The sequence below is a fragment of the Heterodontus francisci genome, chromosome 34 (assembly GCF_036365525.1).
Source record: "Heterodontus francisci isolate sHetFra1 chromosome 34, sHetFra1.hap1, whole genome shotgun sequence".
NCBI classification, from domain to species: domain Eukaryota; kingdom Metazoa; phylum Chordata; class Chondrichthyes; order Heterodontiformes; family Heterodontidae; genus Heterodontus; species Heterodontus francisci.
Window position 1 is genome coordinate 35,119,278 of NC_090404.1, and position 23,990 is coordinate 35,143,267.

Here is a 23,990-nt window from a genome sequence, read left to right on the forward strand (position 1 = left end):
TGTTCTTGTCACATCATAAACCAGTGCTTTTGGGATGTTACAATATTTTAATTATGGATAATAAATCGAAGGATAGAGGGGGTATGGGGTGTCTCCACTGAATCATTGTCTTCAATACTTCCTCATGCATTCCAAAGTCGACTCTTATTTCAGTGATGTTATGAGTAGGTACAGGGAACATGATATCATTCCCTATCTGGGTGATCTTAGTGGGTTTGAAACAATACACAAAGCAGTGAATTATCTTACAATATCCCCACCTCAAGGGCAATTCTTGTATACTTTGAACTTACATATTTACTCATTTCCAAGACATTTTGTGCAGTGATTATGTTTAATTGTGATCTTGTCTGGCACACCAGGTGCTTCAAGTAGCAAGTATGGATCAGTAAGTATATTAGTGCCAATAACTGGGTTATAATCAATACATGTGAAATTATTCTAATCCAGAGGGGAATTTCCATGTTTAACCCTGTTTCCCACCAATGTGATGAATCCCCTACCCCTGGGATATCTTTAGCTATAGTTTTATTTCCTTGCTGTACTGTGCAATAACGGTGTTGGGAGGTGTTCACTTGACTTATTAATGTTGTTAAGGTTATAGGTAGTTCAGGGATGTGGTACCCAAATTTAGTGACATAAGCCTCTAGGTTTATGTTCAAGCCATCTTTTACTAGTAAGACCTGTTGGTCAGGCATCTCAATGGCGAGGTGGGTTTTCCCCCTATCACTGTGGTTTTGGCTGGTGTAATACAGTCGGTCCCAGGTTTGAACATTTAAGTCCCCGTGATGGTAATAGTCTTCTAAGGTGATAAAACAAGACTTCCCTTCTCGTACATAGGCCGTTCTAGTTCTCACATCTGATGAACCTGTAACTTCCACAGTACAGTTCAGCCCCTTCCCATTCCAATTAAAAACACATGTGTCTCTTTAATGATCATATAAATCATATGGGCAAATGAGGATATCCATGCTTGTTCTGTATCCCTGTAGGTTTCGTTCTATCCAAGTTAGTTCTTCCAACTGGATCAACCATTGAAGTGATGTCAGGAATCGATTAATGACACTTTCCCTCATAACCCCTATGTTTTCTGTTCTAAACAGAGGATTAGGCATGGTTCCATTCATAAGACTGGGCATGTGTACTACTTGTCCCAATAGCTTCTGGTTCCCCACCTTGTGACATTTGTGCTTGACCGGGCGAACCTCAATCAGACTCCTAATTTTACAGAATTCTGCATCGTCCTGATAACAGGATCATCCTGATAAATGTCTATTTGTTACCCAAGTGGGAAGACGTCCTTCATTGATATCTGGGGTGCCAGTTGTAGCTTTCCTGGATTCAGGGTTCAATTTAATCCAACAAGGGTGACTTGTTCGTGACTACAACAAATCACTATGGGTACAGGTATATATTGGTTATAAGTGTTGTCGATTTATTCAGCAGTTTACATTCAGTGCAAAGAAGTAATATTTAACAAAGACAATAATCACAGGCTGATACTCAGAACCTCGGCGGTAGCCCTCCGAGTGACTGTGGTCCGGTCTCTCTTTCTCTTGCTGTGTTCTGTTCTCTGAAGATTCTCTTCTTTCTTCCTCTGGGTTTCTAGTTCTGCTTCTCATGTTCAATAGCTATTCTTTTATACCCTTTTTTGCCTTTGAGCCTCTGTAGCAGCTGACACACGCCTGGACTATCTCACTCATTCTGTTCCATCATCATTTTTCAAATCTTTAAAATGAAATTTATGCTTAGTTTTCTGGTATCTCTTTGTTCCATTTTCTTGCACCTTTGTTATTTCCTATCTAGAAATTCAGACAATTGTTACATGAGGTACAGCAATGTCTTTTACTCGAGTGATAACAGATCTTCGAAGCTTTAAATCTTCTGTTTTTATTGTAACTTAATTAATATTCTGTCTTTCACCATCTGTTAGTTTCAAACATATCAGGACATTCTTTTCACATTTAACTCAAGGTTTCTTTTTCGCTGCTCTGCCAGTTTTCTTTTAACATAACAAAAACAAGAAATGCTGGATTCACTCAGCAGGTCTGGCAGCATCTGTGGAAAGAGAAGCAGAGTTAACGTTTCGGGTCAGTGACCCTTCTTCGGAACTGACAAATATTAGAAAAGTCACAGATTTGCTTCCAATTTCCACCCTTCTCTCACCTTTACATGGTCCATCTCTGACACTTCCCTTCCCTTCCTCGACTTCTCTGTCTCCATCTCTGGGGATAGGTTGTCTACCAATATCCATTATAAGCCCACTGACTCCCACAGCTACCTCGACTACACTTCTTCACACCCTACCTCCTGTAAGGACTCCATTCCATTCTCCCAGTTTCTCCGTCTCCGACGCATCTGCTCTGATGATGCTACCTTCCATGACGGTGCTTCTGATATGACCTCCTTTTTCCTCAACCGAGGATTGCCCCCCACTGTGGTTGACAGGGCCCTCAACCGTGTCCGACCCATTCCCCGCACCTCTACCCTCACCCCTTCCCCTCCCTCCCAGAACCGTGACAGGATTCCCCTTGTCCTCGCTTTTCATCCCACCAGCCTCCATATCCAAAGGATCATCCTCCGCCATTTTCGCCACCTCCAGCGTGATGCCACTACCAGTCGCATCTTCCCCTCCCTTCCCCTGTCAGCATTCCGAAGGGATCGTTCCCTCCGCGACACCCTGGTCCACTCCTCCATTACCCCCACCACCTCTTCCCCATCCCAGGGCACCTTCCCTTGCAATCGCAGGAGGTGTAATACCTGCCCATTTACCTCCTCTCTCCTCACTATCCCAGGCCCCAAACACTCCTTTCAGGTGAAGCAGCGATTTACTTGTACTTCTTTCAATGTAGTATACTGTATTCGCTGCTCACAGTGTGGTCTCCTCTACATTGGGGAGACCAAGCGCAGACTGGGTGACCGCTTTGCGGAACATCTCCGCTCAGTCCGCAAGCAGGACCCTGAGCTTCCGGTTGCTTGCCATTTCAACACTCCCCCCTGCTCTCATGCTCACATCTCTGTCCTGGGATTGCTGCAGTGTTCCAGTGAACATGAATGCAAGCTCGAGGAACAGCATCTCATCTACCGATTAGGCACACTACAGCCTGCCGGACTGAACATTGAGTTCAATAATTTCAGAGCATGACAGCCCCCCACTTTACTTTCATTTTTAGTCATTTTTAGTTATTTTTTCTTCCCTTTTTTTTGCATTCCTTTTTACATTTTTTACAATCTTTTTTTGCATTTATTTCATTTCATCTTAGTTTGTTCAGTTTGCTTACCCACTGTTTTTTTCAGGTTGTTTTTCTTCAGGTTTGCACTTGCTGATGTTCAATATTCAGTATATTCACACCTATTCTGTACTAATGCTTTGTCTTTCAACACACCATTAACATATTGTTTGCCTTTGCTCCGTGACCTTTTGGTCAGCTATGTGGCCTGGTCCAATCTGCACCTTCTCCTTTGTTATCTCTTGCCCAACCCCCACCTCACTTGTTTATAATCTGTGACTTTTCTAATATTTGTCAGTTCCGAAGAAGGGTCACTGACCCGAAACGTTAACTCTGCTTCTCTTTCCACAGATGCTGCCAGACCTGCTGAGTGAATCCAGCATTTCTTGTTTTTGTTTCAGATTTCCAGCATCCGCAGTATTTTGCTTTTATTCTTTTAACATAACCTTGGTTCAGCATCAGGCTTTGCTTCTCAGCCTCAGACCATGTTTAACTGAGCTTACACATATTATGGTTACTAAAACAATATTTGAAAGCATTATTACTTATAATCACTTATAATTAAGCTTAAACTTTGCAAGACACTGCACCAAACAGTGAACTCTGTTACAATATTGCTGTGGGTCTGGAATCACATATACACCACATTAAATAAGGACAGCATTATTTCAATCCATAAGGAATATTGGTGAATCAGATGGATTTTTACAACAATCACTGATAGTTTTATAACATCATTATTAAGACTAGCTTTCAAGTGCAGAATTTTTAAAAATTCATTGAAATTAAATTCCACCAGTTGCCATGGTGTGGTTTGTACCCATACCAACAGGACAGCATCCAATCACATTACCACTATGTCAACATTGCCCCAGCACACTAGATTGCTAGATGCAGGAGAATTTCTGTTCTCTAACACCTTGAGGGGACAGAATAAAGAATGATCCCAACTGTAAGAAACCCTCGAGTCATTTGAAAATATCGTTCAAATGCTGACAGGTTCGAACTGCCAGTTTTCATTACATTGAAGTTAATGGAAAATGGGAGAGTGGTTATGTTGGAACAAAACACTAGTTAGACTACAGCTCACCTCCTTCAGCCCCACAACCTCTATGTTGTTGGATTACACCCTGAGATAGACAATGTAAACAGATTCCCCTCACCCACCAACACAGCAACTTCTAAACAAAACACAAACAAGTTTATAAGACATGATCATCTTTTCTGAAGCCGTGTTGAGTATCTCTAATGACTCCTTCTCTTCCCCAGTGATCAGAAACAGCATCTCTTAGGATCCCTGCAAACATCTTCCCTGTAATCGAGCTCAGACTGATGGGTCTGTAGTTTCCTGGCTCTGATTTGGAAAATGGGAACTACGTGAGCAACCTTCCAATCTCAGGGAACAATCCCTGTCTCTACTGAGCTGTTGAATATACAGACAAGGGGCTCACAGATCACCCGTCCCATCTCTTTAAACACCCTTGGGTAGATATCAGCTGGACCTGGAACACCATCAGGTTTGAGATTTTCTATTTTATCCAGGATGACAATCCCTTTCTAATTTAATATTTATGATGTTATTGTCAGCAGCACATCCCACAGCTGGAATCTGAGCATCATCCACAGGAGTGCAGACTGATGTGAAATAGTCATTTAACAGTTCTGTCATAGCCTGGTAATCTGTTTCAATCTGTCCTGAACTGTCTCTCAGTGTCTCGAAACCATCTGTATCCATCTTCTCACTCCTGATGTAGCTGGAAAAGCTTTTGCCACTATTACCATCATTGTGCATCATATTCTTTTCCAAAGATCTCTCAGTTTCTCTAATGGCTGATTCCATCTCGCTCAATTTCATTTTATTATGATTTAGAGATACAGCATTGAAACAGGCCCTTCAGCCCACCGGGTCTGTGCCGAGCAACAACCACCCATTTATACTAACCCTACAGCAATCCCATATTCCCTCCCACCTATCTACACGAGGGGCAATTTACAACAGACAACCTACCGATCACCTGCACGTTTCTGGCAGTGGGAGGAAACCGGAGCACCCAGAGAAAACCCACACGGTCACAGGCTGTACCCAGAATCGAACCCAGGTCCCTGGAGCTGTGAGGCTGCAGAGCTAACTACTGTACCACTGTGCCGTGATCTTACTGCAGGTGATATTTGTCCATATTCTTCTAGAAACTGAATTCAACTTGTTCCAAACTGCGTTAAATTTAAGACAGTTGAGGGAGTCAGGCATCATATACCCATAGACCAACATTGGCAGGTAAAACCCCAGACGGTTCCTTAGTAAGGATTCCTCTGGTTCCTCACCATGTATCTGTCAGGATACTGAAACCCAGCTTTCTCACACCACAGTCCACTCCTGGAGGCTCCACTCCCTCAGCCTACAACCTTCAGCAGGGTCAGTGGTGGAGTTTCACTGTGGGAGTGATCCCAGAGTAACTGACGTGATAGCACTCCTGTGGATGTTCTGTGTATTTTTAGTTATCCTGGTGTCTAACACTCACACATCAATAAAACATGGAATTCCTGGAAACACGCTGCAGGTCCTTCTTTATCTGGAGATTAAATATCTGTTGTATAATTGTACCAGAAGTGACTTCCTGCTTCTGCTATTTTAATGCAGACTGAGATTTATTTCATTTCAAAAGGTTTATTTTAAATGAGTTAACACCTGTGTAAAAATTGGAGACTCAGGACTTGTCACACAAACACATTAAATCTCCACAGAGTAATACAATATTAATTTTCAGACTGGAAACTTATACCTGCCGTTTCACTTTCAGTCAGGAACAGGTCACAGTTTTACACCAATCTCTGATTTGACAGCACATTTCCAGCATTCACTGTTGTTCTTCCTGACTCTAAACACAGTTGTAAAGGAGCCTTCTGTTCCGTGCCCAGGAGCTCTGAACATGGAAGAGAGCGGCTGGGACACATTTCTTACAGGCTCAGGATTAACCCACATGGGGACTTTGCTGTCAGTGAAGAGACATGAGAAAGACCAAAGTGCCATGATCCTGAAGGACTGTGTTCAGGCTGAAGTTCTGTTCCTGCTGTACGATCCTCCCCCAGATTGTCCTTTCTGAACTCCAGCCAGGTGATGTTAAACACTCAGGTGGGAAAGACAACAAATCTACAACAATGTGTTTAAACAAAAGCTGATTTATTTGACCTTTATTTTCTGCAGGACTATCCTGTGAATCGAGGTCTTTGTTTTGGAAGATGGAAATGAGACGAATTTCCAAACACAATTCATTCAAGTTGCACGTTGAGTGGTTGCATTGTTGAATTGGTAATCCAGGGTTTCTGGATAGATCGACTTTGCCAAAAACATTTGAAAATAGAAATAAGAGTAAAATTCTGTGCATGTTGGAAATCTGAAATCAAAACAGTAACTGCTGGAAATACTCAGCATCTGCTGAGAGAGGAACAGAGTTCTGATGAAAGGTGACAGACCAGAAACATTAATATTAACATCCAGGCCTTGCATGGGGGGCTGTTAGTTCACTTGGCGAGCGTGTGCTGCTAATACTGTGAAGGTCATGGATTCAATCCCTATACAGACCAATCCTTCGACCAGCAGTGATTTATGTGCTTCCTTTGGGTACATGGTGTTGTTATGGCACTGATAATCCACAGCCCATAGCTCACACCCATGGCCTATGAGCTCAAATCCAACCGCAGCAGCAGTGGATACGTTCCAGTTATCATGAACTCATGCAAATCTGGCCCTTTTCAACTCTGCTCAGTGAAGGCGGCTCAAAACTGTCATCCATTGCTGAAACAACCTCTCTGGTTCACTGATACTATTTCAAGAAGGAAATCTGCCGCTCTGGCCTCTATGTGACTCCAGACCCACAGCAAGGTGGTTCACTTTTAACTGTCCTCTGAAATGACCGAGCAAACCATTGACTTTTCAAGGGCAATTAGGGATGGACAATGCATCAAGCTATGTGTAGATCTCCAGTACGCAAACTCCAAGTGTCACTACGTGCTGAGGTTCTATCTGTCCCCGGTGTTGCTAAGGATGGGCCTGGTCACATTGCCGCGGAACGCACCATGCAGTTGGGCGGCGCCATACCACCTATCCTTCGTGGAGCAGTTTCTGCGGAAAAACACCTTTGACCACCGGTCCATCAGGCAGTGGTCTGCACGGAATGTCCTCAAGGCCCTACGGGAAAAGGAAACGGTGGATCCTGTCGGATGGTTCCCCGAGCAGACCGTCAAAGTCATTTGGCGGAATGCCTCATCACCAGAACTTTCAAACAAGCACCAAGACGTAGCTTGGCTGGTGGTGAGAAGGGCCCTCCCCGTCAGATCCTTCATGCACACCCGAAGTCTCGCCCCCTCCGCACAGTGCCCCCGCGTTGGCTGTGGTGGGGAAGAGACGGTCGCCCACCTCCTCCTGGAATGTGCCTTTGCAAAGCAGGTGTGGAAAGAGATGCAGTGGGTTTTGTCAAGGTTCATCCCAAGCAGCTCTGTAACACAGGAGTCTGTGCTCTACGGGCTGTTCCCAGGGACGCACACCGAGACAAACATCAACTGCTGCTGGAGGACTATCAATTCGGTGAAAGACGCCCTTTGGTCTGCCCGAAACTTGCTGGTCTTCCAGCGCAAAGAGTTGTCCACCACCGAATGTTGCAGACTGGCACATTCCAAGGTCCAGGACTACGTGCTGAGGGACGCACTAAAGCTTGGGGCAGCCGCAGCAACGGCTCAATGGGGAAAGACCACAGTGTAAGGTTCCCCCACCAAGCTGGACTGAGGGGCTGGATCCATGGGAAAACCCTCGAACTGTATCGTTAATATTCGCAATTGCTGTAAATGTAAAACTGTAATTGACATGACAATTGTGAAACGGAAGGGTTGGGAAGAAACTCATGACAGTATTGAAGGAAACTGATCTCCCTTGCAATGTTTGTATTTTTTGGTGCTGTTTGGAAACTGTTTGGCAATGTAATTTTTACAGATTTTTATGAATAAAGTATATTTTGGAAATAAAAAAAAAAAGATCCTTGGCGTTTGCCCTCCGAGTGACTGTGGCACAGTCTCTCTTTCTCTTGCTGTGTTATGTTGACTGAAGGTTTTCTTCTTTCTTTCTCTGGATTTTTTACATGTTGCTTGCACTCAGGGGCTGAGATTTCAATCCCACCAAGGCAGCCACTGCTGCATTTTGGACTTCATTAACTAATGCAAATCCATCTTATTTTAACTCTGCTCAATGAAGGTGGCTTGAAATTATCATCGATTGGTGGAAAAACCCTTATGGTTCGCTAATGTTATTTAAAACCGTAGAAGAATTATGGCACAGAGGAGGCCATTCAGCCTGTCGTGTCCATGGTGGCTGAAAAAACTAGCTGCGCAATCTAATCCCCCTTCCAGCACCTGGCCTGTAGCCTTGCAGGTTACAGCATTTCAGTTGCATGTCCAGGTGCATTTCAAAAGAATTGAGTGTTTCTGCCTCCAGCACCCATCCTGGCAGTGAATTCCAGACTCCCACCACCCTCTGGGTGAAAAAACCTTTCCTCATGTCCCCTCTAATCCTTCTACCAATCACTTTAACTCTGTGCCCCCTGGTAATTGACCTCTCCACTAAGGGAGACAGGTCCTTCCTGTTTACTCTATCTAGGCCCCTCAGAATTTTGTACACCTCAATTAAGTCACCCCTCAGCCTCCTCTGTTTTAAGGAAAACAATGCTAGCCTATTCAATATTTCCTCATTGCTGCAACTTTTGAGCCCTGGCAGCATTCTTGTAAATCTCCTCTGTATTCTCTCCAGAACAAAAATGTCCTTTCTGTAATGTGGTGACCAGAAATGTACGCAACACACCAACAGTGGCCTAAACAGCATTTTATACAGTTCCAGCATTACATCCCTGCTTTTGTCTTAGAGTTATAGAGTTATACAGCACAGACACAGGCCCTTTGGCCCATCTTGTCCATGCTGGCCATCAAGGACCTAACTATTCTATTCCCATTTTCCAGCACTTGGCCCGTAGACTTGTATGCTATGGTGTTTCAAGTGCTCATCTAAATACTTCTGAAATGTTGTGAGGGTTCCTGCCTCTACCACCCCTTCAGGCTGTGTGTTCCAGATTCCAACCACACTTTGATTGAGAATTATTTTCCTCAAATCCCCTCTAAACCTCCTGCCCCTTACCTTAAATCTATGCCACCTAGTTATTGAGACCTCAACGAAGGGAAAAAAAAGTTTCTTCCTGCCTACCCGATCTATGCTCCTCATAATTTTATATACCTCAATCTTGTCCCCACTCAGACTTCGCTGCTCTAAGGAAAACAACCCTAGCCTATCCAGTCTCTCTTCAGAGCTGAAATGCTCCAGCCCAGGCAACATCCTGGTGAATCTCCTCTGCACCCTCTCCAGTGCAGACACATCTTTCCTGTAGTGTGGTGCCCAGAACTGTACACAGTACTCCAGCTGTGTCCTAACTAGCATTTTATACAGTTCCATCATAACCTCCCTGAACTTATATTCTATGCCTCAGCTAATTGATACAAGTATCCCATATGCCTTCCTAACCACCTTATCTACCTGTGCTGCTGCCTTCAGTGATCTATGGACAAGTACACCAATGTCGCTGTGACTCTCTGTACTTCCAAGGGTCCTACCATCCATTGTATATTCACCTGCTTTGCTAGACTTCCCAAAATGCATCACCTCACATTTCTCAGGATTAAATTCCATTTGCCACTGCTCTGTCCATCTTACCAGCCCAGCTATATCATCCTGTAATCTAAAGCTTTCTTCCTCACTATTTACGACATCACCAATTTTCGTGTCATCTGTGAATGTACTGATCGTACCTCCTATATTCACATCTAAATCATGAACATACACCGGAAACAGCAAGGGTCCCAACAGATCCTTGCAGTGCAGCACTGGTCACAGGCTTCCAATCGCAAAAACAACTGTCAAACCTCATCCTCTGCCTCCTGCCACTAAGCCAATTGTGGATCCAATTTACCAAATTGCCCTTATTCAAGAAGGGTAGCAGAGATAAACCAGGTAATTACAGGTCAGTGAGTCTAACATCAGTGGTAGGGAAACGATTGGAAAAAATTCTGAGTGATAGGATTAATCTCCACTTGGAGAGACATGGATTAATCAAGAAAAGTCAGCATGGCTTTGTCAGGTGGAGATCATGTCTAACAAAGTTGATTGAATGTTTCGAGGAGGTGACTTGGTGTGTAGATGAGGGTAAAGCAATTGATGTAGTCTACACGCTCTTCAGTAAGGTTTTTGACAAGGTCCTGCACGGGAGATTGGTCAAGAAGGTAAGAGCCCATGGGATCCCAAGCAATTTTGCAAATTCGATCCAAAATTGGCTTCGTGGCTGAAGGCAGAGGGTGATGGTCGACAGTTGCTTTTGCAATTGGATCCTGTGTGCAGTGGTGTACCACAGGGATCGTTGCTGAGACCCTTGCTGTTTTTAGTGTACATTAATGATTTAGATGTGAATAAAGGAGGTATGATCAGTACATTTGCAGATGACACAAAAATTGGTGATGTCGTAAATAGTGAGGAAGAAAGCTTTCGATTACAGGATGATATAGATGGGCTGGTAAGATGAGCACAGCTGTGGCAAATAGAATTTAATCCTGAGAAGTGTGAGGTGATGCATTTTGGGAGGACTAACATTGCAAGGGAATATACAATGGATGGTAGGACCCTAGGAAGTACCTAGGGTGTACTTGTCCATAGATCACTGAAGGCAGCAGCACAGGTAGATAAGATGGTTAGGAAGGCAGATGGGGTCGTTGCCTTTATTAGCTGACGTATAGAATATTAGAGCACGGAGGTTATGATGGAGCTGTACAAAACGCTAGTTAGGACACAGCTGGAGTACTGTGTACAGTTCTGGTCGCCACAGTATCGGAAGGATATGATTGCACTGGAGGGGACGTAGAGGAGATTCACCAGGATGTTGCCTGGGCTGGAGCATTTCAGCTATGATGAGAGACTGTATAGGCTAGGGTTGTTTTCCTTAGAGCAAAGAAGACTGAGGGCGGACATGATTGAGGTATATAAAATTATGAGGAGCATTGATTGGGTAGATAGGAAGAAACTTTTTCCCTTAGCGGAGGTGTCAATAACCAGGGGACATAGATTTAAGGTAAGGGGCAGGAGGTTTAGAGGGGTATTGAGGGAAAAGAAAATCACCCAGAGAGTGGTTGGAATCTGCAACACACTGTCTGAAGGATTGGTAGAGGTCAGAACCCTCACAACATTTCAGATGTATTTAGATGAGCACTTGAAATGCCATAGCATACAAGGCCACGGGCCAAGTACTGGAAAATGGGATTAGAGTATCTAGGTCCTTGATGACTGGCACAAACACGATGGACCAAACGACCTGTTTCTGTGCTGTATAACTCTGACTCGATGACTCTAAATGCTAAGAGAAATATTTTGTAGCATATTTCAATTATGATTTCATTCAGGATAGAGAGAAGGAGGCAGAGCTATGGAAAGAGAGAGAGTGATAGAGCATGAAAAGGAGAGACAGGGATGTAATCTGGATAGTAATTTAGGAGAACAGAGTTAGGGAGAGACAGGAACAGAAAAAGGTAAGAGACACAGAGATAAAGAGACAGAGAGAGAGATGGACACAAAAGGTCAGAAGGAGTGACTGTATCAATCTTTTAAGCATCTGATTTATCATCGTGATTTGGATGTTGCTGAGAGATTGTCTGTGAAACTGAGAGAGGGAACCCTGGACTCCTGTCTAACAATGTTCTTGCCTTGTATATTAATAAACTCCCACCTAAAACAGATTTATCTGGCTATGATCACATTGCTGTTTGTGGGATCTTGCTGTGCACAAATTTTGCAGTGTTTTCTGCATTGCAATGGTGTACAGACCTATTTCTGTCTCTCACCAGCCTACTCTCTCTATTTCACCTCAGCCTTCTCTCCTTTTTTCTGTTTAAACTTTTGATAAATAATAAAAATGCGACAGACAGCGATGTGATTTGTTGTTATTATAAGTGGGAGAGAATGGGGAAGGAGTGGCTCCCAATTATCTAACTATCATCACATTTCTGCTTGTGGCATCTTGCTGTGCACACAATGCCTTCAGCGTTTTGGACTTTTCAACAATGGCCACACTTTACACAGTAATTATTTGATTAATTTCACAGCATCAGGACTGCTTTCACAATGTTTGTTATAATTCTTGAATAATGCTTGTGTTTTAGGCAGTGAGATGCATTTTGATGTTTAAATACAATGTGCAGCAGCCATTTTAACTCATTTTAGAGTCATGGAGTCATTTACAGCATAGAAGGAGGTCATTCGTTGAGTTTCTGATTGTGGATTTCTCTCTCTTTCTCCCTATCTTTCTCTCTGAATGAGAGAAGTGGGAGAGAGAGGAAGGAGAGAGCGAGGGAAACAGTGGGTTGTCATCCTTTCATCTACGAAAGATGATCGACATGAAGCAAACAAGCCATTTGGGGGGGAGAGGGGATCTTCTCTTGCTTCACCTTTGCTGATGGCTGTAAAAGCCAATCGTTGAGACGCGGGCTCTGCCACAAGTGCTGCACATGAAGCTGTCAAGTGATGCTGTGAGTTGTTGCTATTTCCCTCCTTCATCAGCTCGTGACTCCCAAGTGCGATAGTCGACATTTCGGGCCTTCAGGTCAAGCTTGCAAGCAACCTTGAAGCGGAGCCTTGGGTGCCCACTGGTTGTCTGGCCCCGGCTACCTTGGTCCTTGGGTTTGCAACCATCCTCTATCTTGTGGACTTGTCTGATCCACCAAAGTCACCTCTGTTTGATTAGTTCCAACACACTTGGGAGCTCTGCCTTTGAGAGGACTGCCACATTTGTGATTTTGTGCTGCCAGGATATACCCATAATGGGCCACAGACAGCAAAGATGGAAATTATTGAGCTACTTTTCCTGGTAGCTGTCAATGACACATGTTTCATAGCCATACAGCAAGGTGTTGAGATCACAGACCTTATAAACTATTAGCTTGGTCCTAATGGTCAGCATGATGTTATACCATGCACCTTTCACAAGTTGGCCAAAAGTGGTAGCTTCTTTCCCTCTGTGTGTGTCGAGCTCTGCAATCACGAGACAATTTATTTCTCACTGTGGAACCAAGGTAGCAGAATTTGCTCATCACTTCCAGTTCGGTGTTATTTGTGAGATCAAGGCTGGAGTTTCAACAGCTTGTATCATGACCATGGTTTTCTTCATGCTTATAGTCAAGGAGAACAAATTACAGGCATGAGAAAGACAGTCCATGCGCTTTGCAGCTCAGGTTCTGTGTGAGCGACTAGTATAGCATCATCAGCATAGAGGAGTTCTCTGAGCGGGACGTGAGGTGTTTTTGTCTTTGTTTCCAGCCTTGAAAGATGTGGAGAGGCTGAGAGCCAGGGAGGTGCAGTGATAAAGTTGCAGGAAGAGATAGAGAGGGTGAAATATACAGGTTACATCGGGTGCTCTGGAACAGCGGTTCTCAACCTTTGTGTTTCTGAGACCCCTTCCGCCTCCACCTTGTTGTAAAAATATCTCAAACCCCCTAAAAACACAAGACTTTTTTATTTAGGTAAGAATTCCACTCTGGAGGAAGCTCTTGTCCAAGAATTCCTCGTGTCAAAACACACACACTCTCTGCATTGACATGTTACAGCTGCTAGCGTCTCCTGGAGAGAGAAATGAAATATTGTTGAGAACAAAGCAAAGACTTTTTATAATAAAAGACACATCAATAGCCTTTTCTCTGTCACTCACTAACATTGACAATCTCTGCATCATTTACACATCCCCACAATAAACACAGAGGCTGTAAAGTGGGAACAGATGTAAATTGTGAGAGCGACTATTAGGTGCTGAGATCTTGCCCATTGTCATGTTAATTTAGGTTCCAGGGCTGTTTTGAACAGAAACATTCCAGGGAGCTGCTTTTTGATGATCTGTGAACTTATTCCTACAAGGTTATTGTTGAGAACATTTACTGCATCTTTCAGCTAATCAACAGAGGGACAGTGACATGACCAGGCCCCAGTCTGTCCAGAAGCTGATAAACTCTCTTTAAAACTGCCATTAAGGTGTTAATTCCTTATCATTGTCCCAGGATTTATCTTTACACATCAGGCCTTTGGGAATTGTGTGAGAAGGGGGTGGGAGGATGGTTTGCTATACAGGCTGGGAGCTGGGCAGTCACTAAACACTGGAGAGCCCCAGAGCCTGTCTCTCTCCCTCTGCGTTTAACCTGTCATTTCAATCTCTTTCTCACCCTCTATTTCTCTCTCTGTCTCACCATCTGTTTATGCCTCATTGTAAAAACACAAACATTGGTGATTCCCCATCCCTCTTCTGTTCACTGTCCCCGTACCCACTCAGCCCAGGATTCGTGTTCTGTACATTCAATGTCACAGTGTGAAGAAGCTGATGATTCCTTCGGGAGACCTTTTAAACTCACTGTCCCAGGATTTACTTTTTTGCAAATCAGATCTTCTGGAAGGTGCAATAAACACAGAAAGTGCTGGAAATACACATATATAAATACATATAAATTCTGCAGCACTGTATCAAATGCCTTTTGAAAGTCCATGTACCCCACATCAACAGCATTGTCCTCATCAATATAATAAAAGCAAAATACTGCAGATGCTGGAAATCTGAAATAAAAACAAGAAATACTCAGCAGGTCTGGCAGCATCTGTGGAAAGAGAAGCAGGTCAGTGACCCTTCTTTGAAATTATTATTATTATTGTCCTCATCAATCCTCTCTGTTATGTCTTCAAAAACTCCAGCAAGTTAGTTGAACATGATTTTCCCTTAACAAATCCGTGCTGGCTTTCCTTACTCAACCCACAGACTGAGTTAAGTGACATATTGAGTATTGTGGAAGGGAACAAAACATTACAAAGAGACATTGATAGATTTAGTGAGCGGAGAAAACAGTGACAGCAGGAGGTCAATGTGGGGAAGTGTGAGGTCATTAACATTAGAGTCATGTATGGAACAGAGGAGACCATTCAGCCGATCAAGTCCCAGACAGTTCTCCACACAGTAATCCAGTCAGTCCTACTCCCCTGCTTGACCCCTGTAGTCCTGCAAGTTTATTTCCTTCAAGTGACCATCCAATTTCCTCTTGAAATCACTGATTGTCTCTGCTTCCACCACCCTCATGGGCAGCGAGTTCCAGATCATTACTACCCACTGTCTAAAAAAGTGCTTCCTTCTATTCCCTCTGCATCTCTGGCCCAAAACTTTCAATCTGTGTCCCCTAATCCTTGTACCATTAGTTAATGGGAACAGTTTTCCTTGTCTAACTTATCCATGCCTGTCATAATCTTTTACACTTTGATTAAATCTCCCCGCAATCTCCTTTGTGCGAAAGAGAACAACCCCAGCTTTTACAACCTCACCTTGTAACTAAAATCTCCCTCCCTGGAACCATTGTGGTAACTTAGATCTAAGGAAGATGAATCAGAATATTTTCTAAATAATTAAAAGTTAGGAACTGTGAAGGGACAGAGAGATTTAGGGTTTCATGCACAGAAATCACTAAAAACTACTGGAATGAGAGAAAAGGGAATTAAAATGTCTAATGGATTGTCCGCCTTTATCTGAAGGGTGAAAGTAATGCTGCAGTTATATCCAACTCTGGTTACACATCATCTGAAGTGAGGTAAATAAAAGCAAAATACTGCAGATGCTGGAAATCTGAAATAAAAACAAGAAATGCTGGAAATACTCAGCAGGTCTGGCAGCTTCTGTGGAGAGAGAAGCAGAGTTAATGTTTCAGGTCACTGACCTTTCATCAGAACTGACAAATGTTAGAAATGTAAAAGGTTTTAAGCTAGTAAAACGGGGATGGTGCAAGAGATAACAAAACAGGTGTTTTTCTGGACAAGATCACAGAGAATACCTGACCAGAAGGTCATGGAACAAAGGCAAACGGTATGTTAATGGTGTGATGAAAGACAAAACGTGTGAGGTGTTCAGTTCTGGGCAGCACATCCCAGGAAGGATATATCAGCTGTGCAGGAGGTACACTGCACATTCATCAGAATGATATCAGGACTAAAAGGGTTAAATTGTGAGGACAGGTCATATAGACTGGGCTTGTATTTCATTGTGTATGAAGATTAAGGGGTGATGTAATTCATGTAATAAAGAAGATTAAAGGTTTTAAGAGGGTCGATAAAGAAAAATGATTTCCTCTGTTGGTGGAATGCAGAATAAGATGGCACAACATTAAAATTAGAGCTGGGCCATTCAGGGGTGCTGTCAGGGAGCACTTCTTCACACAAAGGACAGTGAAATCTGGAACACTGTTCCCCCAAAAAGCTGCTATGGATGGGGAGAAAAGGAAAATGTCAAAACTTGAGAGTGATGTATTTTTATTGGGTAAGGTTACAGGGATATGTAATCAACACGGGTAAAGGTAGTTGTAATATGGATCAGTCATGATATAACTGAATAGAGGAACAGGCTCAAGGGATTGAATGGCCTCCTCCAACTCATGTGTTCCTCTGTTTTACAGGATCACTGGGACTGATTCCCTGAGGCTCTTCTCACAATACCGGGACCTTCTACTCCTCACCATTATGGAGCAAGGGTTTTCAGGGTGGTCTAGACAGGACAACAATCTCCCCTTCATAGACACATGATCCTGACTGTGAGGTGACAGTGCGTCTGGGAGAACGATGGGTGGACACAGTGTGTGTTGTTATTTTAATGATAATCTGAACCTCAAGAAACAAACCACCCTGAGAAGTGAAATAAGGTTCGTTGGCTCCTGTTATCTGGGCTGTTTGAGCTGGACAAGGCCTGACCCAGCACTAACAGGACAGTATAAGTCCACTGGGAGATGACATCAGGCTGAATTCAGACTCAAATACATCACTTTCATGAAATAATGAGTTGAGAAAGGGTTCATTAATAACCTTGTAGTAAAGAGGCCTCGAGGGAAGTGTAACCATTATATGGTCGAATTTTATATTGAGTTTTAAAGTAATTTAGTTTGGGACAATACTGGGGTCTTACGTCTAAACAAAGCAAACTTCGTAGGATGAGGGGCGAGTTGGCTAAAGTAGATTGGGACACTACATCAAAAGATATGATGGTAGATAAGCAATGGCTTGCATTTTAAGAATTAATACATAATTTGTAACTAATGTACAATCCTTTATGTCACAGATATCCCATAGAAAAAGTAGTCCAACCATGGCGAACAAGAGGTGTTAGAGGTAATATTAGATTGAAGGAAGAGACTCATAATGATCCCCAAAAAAGTGGTATGCCTGAGGATTGGATGGATTTTAGAATTCAGCAAAGCAGGATCAAGAAATTAATAAGGAAAAAAAAATCTGAGTGCAGATTAACAAGAGACATAAAAACAGATTGTAAATGTTTCTATACCTATAGAAATAGGAAGAGATTAGAGAAAGGAAATGAGGGCCCATTAGAGAGAGACAGTTGAAATTAAAATGGGGAATAGGGAAATGGCAGAGACATTAAACAAATGATTTGTATCTGTCTTCATGGTAGAAAACACAAAAACATTCCAGAAATAGGAAACCAAGTGTCGAGTGAAAATGAGGAACTGAAAGAAATCAGTATAAGTAAAGAAATAGGAATGGAAAAATTAAAGGGACTAAGTGGCAACAAATCCCCTGGACCTGACAACTTTCATCCTCAGGTTTTAAAAGAGGTAGCTGCAGAAATAGTGGATGCATTGGTTTTGCTCTTCCAGAATTCCATAGATTCTAGAGCAGTTCCCAAGGATTGAAAGGTAGCAAACATAACCTTGCTATTCAAGAAAGCAGAAAGAGAGAAAATGGGGAACTATCAACCAATTAGCCTCACATCAGTTGTAGGCAAAATGTTAGAATGTAGTATTCGGGGAAATGGTAACAGGACACTCAGAAAATCATAATATGATTAAAAAGAGACAACATGGACTTGTGAAAGAGAAATCACGTTTAACAAATCTGTTGTAGTTTCTTGAGGATGTAACTAGTAAGGTGAATAAGGGGGAAGCAGTAGTTTATTTGGATTTTTAAGAAGCAAGAAGCATTTGATAAGGTGCCACACCAGAGGTTATTACGCAGTTAGGACTCATGGGATTGAGTTAATATATTAGCATGGATTGAGATTGGTTAATGGACAGAAAGCAGACAGCAGGAATAAATGGGTCATTTTCAAGTTGGCAAGCTGTAACTAGTAGGGGAAAGTAGCTTGGGCTTCAGCTATTTACAATTGATAGAAATGGCTCAGATGAAGGGATTGAGTGTAATGTATGCAGGTTTGCTGATGATACAAAGTTAGGTGGGAAAGCAAGAAATGAGGAAGACAGAAAGAGGCTTCAGAGGGATACAGACAGGTTGGGTGGGTGAGTGGGTAAGAACATGGTAAATGGATTACAATACAGTGAAATGTGAAGTTATCCACTTTGATAAGAAAATTTTTTTTAAAACAATTTTTAAAATGTATGTTGAGAAACTGAGAAATGTTTGCATTCAGAGGGACCTAGGTGTTGTTACGACCAAGGTGGGAGTAATGCACTGTTAATTCAGTCCCATTGCTTCACAGGTCACAGCGTATTAGTAAAGTTTCCCATCTACTAGAAATTAGCCAAATTAAACACTTTATTTATCCCCCAGAATAAAGCACACAAAACCAGATTTCTTCAAACAACAAAATTAACTATTTAATTAATAAACTAAATCTTAGACAATAATGGGATGAATCAATGCATATATATATTTAAAAAAACTTCTTATTCTTCCCAAGCCTCATGCACACACACATATATTCAAAAACCAGTTAACTGGGGAGAAAGAGTTTTTGGTGTTCAACTGTTTCTTCAGAATAATAAAATTGTTGGTGGTCTGGTAGGATATTTCGAAATTGGTGAGGTGGCCCAGAGTTGAAAAGTCAGAAGCCACTCAAAGTCTCTCCAGGCAAGTTTGTTGAGCAGTCTGTGATGAGGAGACGGTCAAGGCAATTTATCTCCAGCAGGTGTCACACAGATCTTTCAGCAAAATGTCTACTTAAATTTTAAAGTTGCAGTCCAGCAATAGTAGCTTTCTTGAGATTTCAGGATCTCCCAAAAAGCACATGAGTAACAGTAATCACTCTTGAGGCAGAGATTTTTTAGAAGCAATAGGAATTTGCTACCTTTAACAATGCAGGGCTTCCTCTCAGCAAAGGAGCCTTTCTCCACAGGCAGCAGCAACTCCTCTTTCTCTGGGTCTTTTCCTCTCCAGGCAGAACACAGACACAACTCAAATGTGGAATTTTGTTCTACAAGAGATGCCTTCTTTTCAGGGAGAGGTCTTTTTCGAGTCTGCCAAAAAACACAAGTCCCAGCCAGTTTGTTCTACCTCCTGCCTGCCCAGCACTGATCTTTCACAAAGCAAAGTGAAATTGAACTCTTAACAATGTCACGTGACCGATCATTTTCCTTGCTGTTGTTGCTTGGAAACAAGTTGCCTTGGAGACTGTGCCCCACCCAGTTCAGCATTCAATTTTCTCAGTCTTGCAAAACACAGAACTCCAAGTTTTTTCCTTTGTTAAAAGCAAAGCACATGTCACAGTGTCCTTGTACATGAATCACAGGAAGCTAACATCGAGGGAAAGCGAGTAGATTAGATTAGATTAGAGATACAGCACTGAAACAGGCCCTTCGGCCCACCGTGTCTGTGCCGAACATCAACCACCCATTTATACTAATCCTACACTAATCCCATATTCCTACCAAACATCCCCACCTGTCCCTATATTTCCCTACCACCTACCTATACTAGTGACAATTTATAATGGCCAATTTACCTATCAACCTGCAAGTCTTCTGGCTTGTGGGAGGAAACCCACGCAGACACAGGGAGAACTTGCAAACTCCACACAGGCAGTACCCGGAATCGAACCCGGGTCCCTGGAGCTGTGAGGCTGCTGTGCTAACCACTGCGCCACTGTGCCGCCCTCAGGATTAGGAAATTAGGAAAGCAAATAGTATGTTAGCTTTCGTTACAAAGGGATTGGGGTATAAGGGTAAAGAAGTCTTACTACAATTATACAGGACATTGGTGAGGCCCCACCTGGAGCAGTGTGTGCAGTTTTGGTCTCCTTACTAAGGAAGGACATACCACCATTGAGGGAATGCAATGAAGGTTCACTAGTCTGGTTCCTGGGATTGTTTTATTTATTCATGGTCTGTGGGTGTTCCTGAAATGGCCAGCATTTATTGCCTATCCCTAATTGCCCCTGAGAAGGTGGTGGTGAGCTACTTCCTTGAATATAACTGAGTGACTAGCTCAGCCATTTCATCGTGTAGTTCAGAGTCAACCACATTTCTGTGGGTCTGGAGTCAGAGCAGATCGGGTAAGGACGGCAGATTTCCTTTCCTGAAGGAAATTACTGAACCAGGTGGATTTTTAGGACAATCCGTAGTTTCATGGTCACCAATATTGATCCTAGTGTTTTAATTGCAGTGGTGGGATTTGAATTCATGTCTCAGCATCATTAGTCCAGGCCTCTGGATTACTAGTTCAGTAACAGAACCACTATTGTACAGCACCCCCACTCTGCTCCATCTCCTCCGATGAGGAGAGATTGCGTAGATTAGGCCCATATTCCCTGGGGTTTAGAAGGAGATGTGATCTGACTGAAACATCAATCCTTGAGGGACTTGGCAGGGTCGATGCTGAGAAAATGTTTCCCCTGTCTGGGGAATCTAGAACACCGGGTCACTGTCTCAGGATAAGGGATCAGACATTTAAGACTGAAATGAGGAGAAATTTCTTCATTGAAAGGTTTTGGAATTGTCTTCCCCAGGGAGCAGTGGATGCTCAGTCATTGAGTATATTTAAGACAGAGATTGATAGATTTTTGGGTACTGAGGGAATTAAGGGATATGGGGATAGTCTGGGAAGGTGGAGTTGAGAAGATCAGCCATGATCTGGGTGAATGGCAGAACAGGTTCGAAGGGCCAAATGGCCTCCTCCAGCTCCTATTTCTTATGTTCATTAAACCTCAGTCTGGTTCCTCTCGAGCTGCTGAGTGAGTGAATTAAATCTTTCTTGACAAATCACCAAGATACCAGATGACAAGTCATACCCGAAACATCATTTATTGGTTACAAATCACAACTTAGTTAAATCTGGACACACAGACACTTTATAAACATGTATAAACACATTTAAATGTAATCAGAGTTATCCAGCAGTTCAGCACTAATAGGGAGAGTATTTCACAAAACAAGTAACAAAGATTAACCAGACAACTCAGTGATTGACTGTAAATCAACACTAATGGATGCTGAGTATTAATTACAGCAGGGACCGGAGTCTGAGCTTATAAATTGGTGAGTTTACTTGAAGACTAATTCCTTCACTATCTGACATGTTAACAGTTGTGAACAGCCTGTCTGTCCAACAGCTCCAGTCTACGAGTGCTTAGAAACACACAGAGCTTAAACAGCCTCATTCTTGAGGTAAAGAACAGACTTTCTCCTGTCAATATAGAGCTACAGGATTGGCCTGTGATCTGTTTATTGTTCATCTTTTGTTCAGTACATTCACTGAGTGGATTTCAATTGAAAATGAGGTTTGAAGACATGACGGTCTATTCACACATGAATGAGAGATGCTGTGGGGCAGACCCTCAGTTCAAGAGGAGCAACTGACATCAGAAAGAAACCCCAACTGTCAGAATAAACATGGTTCAGTCTGGATATGATTAACAGCAGCAACAGCAGAATCCAACCCCTGTAATTATCTGTGAACTCGCTGGTGTCTCAGCAGATAGGATGGCTGAGTGAATCCCTTCCTACACACGGAGCAGATGAATGACCTCTCCCCAATGTGAATGAACTGATGTGACACCAGGTGGGATGACTGAGTAAATCTCTTCCCACATGCGGAGCATGTGAATGGCCGCTCTCCAGTGTGAACTCGCTGGTGCGTCAGCCGAGCAGTTGAATCAGCAAATCCCTTCCCACACTCAGAGCAGGTGAATGGCCTCTCACCAGTGTGAACTCGCTTGTGTTTCACCAGCTTGCATGAAGTAGTGAATCCCTTCCCACACTCGGAGCAGGTGAATGGCCTCTCCCCAGTGTGAACTCGCTGGTGTATCTGCAGGGTGGATGAAGCAGTGAATCCCTTCCCACAATCAGAGCAGGTGAATGGCCTCTCCCCAGTGTGAATTCGTTGATGTGCCAGCAGGTTCCCTGACAGAGAGAATCTCTTCCCACACTCGGAGCAGGTGAACGGCCTCTCCCCAGTGTGAACTCGCTGGTGCATCAGTAGGGCGGATGAACGAATGAATCCCTTCCCACAATCATTGCAGGTGAATGGCCTCTCCCCAGTGTGAACTCGTTGGTGTGTTAGTAGGGCGCATAAATGAATGTATCCCTTCCCACACTCAGTGCAGGTGAATGGCCTCTCCCCAGTGTGAATTCGCTGGTGTGTCTGCAGGTTTGATAACTGAGTGAATCCCTTCCCACACTCAGTGCAGGTGAATGGCCTCTCCCCAGTGTGAACTCGTTGGTGTGCGAGTAGGGAGGATGACTGAGTAAATCCCTTCCCACACTCAGTGCAGATGAACGGCCTCTCCTCAGTTTGACTGTGTCGATGGGTTTCCAGCTCAGACGTGTAACTTAATTTTTTCTCACGGTCCCCACATTTCCACAGCTTCTCCCCAGTGTTACTACACTTGTGTACCGACAGGCCAGCTGATCGGCTGAAGCCTCGTCCACACACAGAACACGTGTACGGTTTCTCCACACTTTTTGCTTCCATGATCAAAGGCCGATGATATTCAGATCCTGATGAATGGAGTGACTGTCTGATTTTCTGTTTGATTTTCCCGTCCGCAAATCCTCCCTTTCTAATACCCTGTAACATGAAGTTACAACAGGAAAAAGGGAGTGAGAGAGAACCCACAAAAACACAAAGACAAGTTGTGAAATTGAGCTGAATGAATCTGGTAATTTGTGGGACCAGAACAGAGAGTGGGCGGGGCTTCAGGGTCCCAGTGAGCAGGAGAGAAAATCATTGACTCATTAATTTTATGCTCACTCTGCACACAGGGGCTGGAGAACTGAACCCAGCCACAGTAGAGGGAGGGAGAAAACTGGCAGAGGAGGAAAGAAATGGTGCAGATGGTGTCATGGGTTTGGATTTCAGCACAGGGAGGAGGGAGAGTGTGTGGGACTGCGATTTACAGCTTTGGGGAAACAAGAGGAATAAAATGTTCCATAGGATCTCGAATTGTCTGTTCTGAATTTCTATCCTGTACTGACAGTGATGACTTTTATTACCTCCTTTTACAGGGTATTAGGAGAGGATTTACACACATTGATTTGATGCTCACTCTGCACACAGGGGCTTACACACCATCTCTCCTGAAGGTGCTGGGGTCACTGTTTACATCCCACTGAACTGTAAGAAAGAATATCTTATTAGATGATATTAAAGATAGTATTATATTATAATAATATAACGAGAGACCGTTCACCTGCTCCATCTGTGGGAAGGAATTTAATCGATATCCAAAATGCTGAGACACCAGTGAGTTCACAAGTGACTGTAGCTGTTACATTCTGTAATTATTGCTGCTGTTAATCACATCCAGGACTGAACCATATTCATTCTGACAGTGGGGTTTATATCTGCTGTGTTAATATTCTTTATAGCTGGGGTGGAGTTTAATATTCCAGCAATTGGTTTGCTTTACTTTGTAACATTTACTCTTCAAATAA

At 43.1% G+C, this 23,990-nt stretch overlaps 1 pseudogene; it reads right to left on the reverse strand.

The window, feature by feature from the left end:
* LOC137348818 (zinc finger protein 208-like) overlaps nt 1-23,650 on the reverse strand; it is a 104,738-nt pseudogene extending 81,088 nt beyond the window's left edge.
* Between the last annotated feature and the right edge of the window lie 340 nt (nt 23,651-23,990).